The sequence below is a fragment of the Anopheles nili genome, chromosome 3 (assembly GCF_943737925.1).
Source record: "Anopheles nili chromosome 3, idAnoNiliSN_F5_01, whole genome shotgun sequence".
In the NCBI taxonomy this organism is placed as follows: Eukaryota; Metazoa; Arthropoda; class Insecta; order Diptera; family Culicidae; genus Anopheles; species Anopheles nili.
In genome coordinates this window covers 55,180,421-55,183,223 of record NC_071292.1, presented here as the reverse complement: position 1 = coordinate 55,183,223, position 2,803 = coordinate 55,180,421, and the positions used below count along the sequence as shown (strand labels likewise).

General features: G+C 36.5%; 1 non-coding gene across 1 annotated transcript; it reads right to left on the bottom strand.

Annotated features, from left to right (window-relative positions):
- Positions 1-2,052: 2,052 nt before the first annotated feature.
- On the bottom strand, positions 2,053-2,124 carry Trnae-uuc (transfer RNA glutamic acid (anticodon UUC)). Its single transcript has one exon. It is a non-coding gene; the product is annotated as a tRNA-Glu (tRNA).
- Positions 2,125-2,803: the final 679 nt, after the last annotated feature.

Genomic DNA, 2,803 nt, shown 5'->3' with positions numbered 1-2,803 from the left:
CAGGTGAAGGCATTTAGAAGCACATGGAATGAGAAAAGCATACTCATCGTACTCCATTGGTGTCGGTGGTGAGCAGAAGTCAGAAACAATAATTAATGTTTAAGAGAAAGCAAATATTTGAAACATTTACTGAATTACGACAGCTGACGATGTACGAACAAACGACATACAGATAAAATTTACAGCAAATATGCATATGCAAAAGCAAACCAAATTATACTGTCTGCTTGTGTGATATTGTCATTTGTTTGAAAAAAAGTTGTTTCACGCTTTCGCTAGTTCTGTAGTGGCGATATAAAGGAAAGCATGAACTTACAAATAAAATTGCATGATAATATGCCTATATGAACGGATGCTGCAGTAGCAAAACTGTGAATGAAATTATATACCGTTGTTCTAGCACTCATATGCATCAATCGTGAGTAGCAAACAAAGAGTAACAAAAGTGTAACATTGTATTGGAACACATTTACGTCATACATTTCCACTACACTATCGTGCATAAGTCCGCAAAACTCCCTGTACGTCCTTGATAAATAGCGTGATCTAGCGGAGAATGTTGACCAAACGGTTCATTCTGTACAAACATGGAATCTATAATTTTTGTTTCCATTCATCAATAAGCTAACAGTTTCCTAATCTGAAAACTATAGTGACTGCCTGTATTACATGTTATCTTACGAACTGCTGATATATCATAGTATATCAGTACGAACGTAGCATGGCACATTCTTTCCTATAAAAACACTCTTTCATAGTAGTGACCAAATGGAAACGAGTGTATACATAGATGACTTTAATTTAAAGACGATCGTTCAGACAACCAAACTGCAACATAGAAGCAAAATAAGAAACAATTTCGGTTTCAGAAACAACCAAAGCAGCAGACCAGCTGGTTTACAGGGGAAATATAGGAAAGTAAACTGTCCTAGTTGAAGTGATAAGTAGGAAGTAAATCAATCTAAACTCGGATTTAGTATTGCAATACGTTACACGAAAACGGTATGAGTTTCATAATTCTTCCATTCTCTTTTGCGTGGAAGGTTACGTCCAACCAGATCGAGGCAATTATTACAACAAACATTCGTAGCCAAATGGTTGCAAAAATTGGATGAGAAATTTACCTGAGCATCATCCTCTAATTTGTATGAACACACACTGTATATATCAACTTGTGATTGTTGTCCATTGTGCAAATCAATTTGAAACAATAATTATGATACCACAATTCAGAACATCCTTGAACAGAGACAGTTTGCCGCATATGCAATGTCATTGAAAATTTGTCATACGCTCCAAACAGTTGTAAAAAGTTAGTGAGAATGTTTGGAAGATTCAGGGAAACACACTTGGGAAATCGAATGGAGCGGGAAGCAAGATAATTATGGCAGGCTGTTGAGAATCGCAATTTTATACGTAGGGATTGTAGAACTGATGCTGATGTGGTGTGGCTGATCGAAGCGAAATGCTGAACAAAACAATGATGATGGGTTAAAATTAAAAAAAAAAACATTAAAACGATTTTGGACAACTCATGACAACAAGAAGCATGGAACACTGGCCAACGAATACAAGTAGATTTGATGCAAACATAGCATACCCCCTCACACACGTTCACCGGAGACAATTGTAATTGCATCCAAAACTATAACAGTGTAAATAATTGTATAGTGACATATAGTGATAGCTGTGAAAAACTTCATTACAGAAAAGAAAGCAAACAAACAAAAACATGAACAAAAAGACACAGATTTCACACACCCAGCATATTCAACCATGCCTTATGGCAAGCCGGTTAAAATGAAAGCAAACAGAAACAAGAAGAATGGGAAAATGCAACCAGTAAACAGCACTCATCTGTATGAGAATATATACACAAAAAAATATACACATAAATTGAACAGTGATTGTACAAAATGTAGAAAAATGCTGGAATTGATTATTGCGTCGAAGTCATGATGACAAATTAATTGAGCCCAAAATTTGAATCCCTTGCCATTCCTGGAACCATTCGACTTAAGAATGAAAAAATAAACTAAAAAAGGAGTATGTTTCCCATACCGGGAATCGAACCCGGGCCTTCTGGGTGAAAGCCAGATATCCTAGCCACTAGACCATATGGGAGATGGAAAACTGGCCCTGTTTTTCCAACCAGCCAAAGGTCCATTTTCATTCAAGTTCCAAATGGATATCTATTGTCTTTTTCTTTGTTTTTGCAAACATTGCCCTTAAAATACACTTCTTGGCTAACGAAAACGTATGTGTAGCCAACGAAAAAGTGTAAATAAACAAAAACTGGCCACTGGATTCCATTGAAACCGAAATCCGTTGCCCATACGACTGGAACACAAATTATCGTAAGCAGACTTAAAGTTTTTGTCGAAAAGTAAACAAAAACAAATGATTTCCACTAGTAACCGGTCTGGGCTGAAATTGCATTGACGGCTAAAATGGCGTAAAAGTTCTGGAGCAACCAGCCCATTTTGATGGCATTAACTTTGACCTCGATTTCAATCCCATGCCAAACCTTTCTAGTAGCCTCAATTTCGGCCTGAATTGAGGTGACTCGAGGAGCGATAAAACCTCATTCAAAAAAATCGTACTCACAAGTAATCCAAGCCGCTGGAAGATAAGCATTGAAAAAGTAGTTTTAGTAGTGCAGATTTTTGCTGGAAATGAAATCGTTTTTGATTATTAAGTTGTGTTTTAAACCGTTTAAACCGTTGTGCTTTAAACCTTTAAACCTCTTGCCCTTAAGTCTTATCAAGTCAAGCTAAGACAAAATGAAGCAAAATATGAGTAA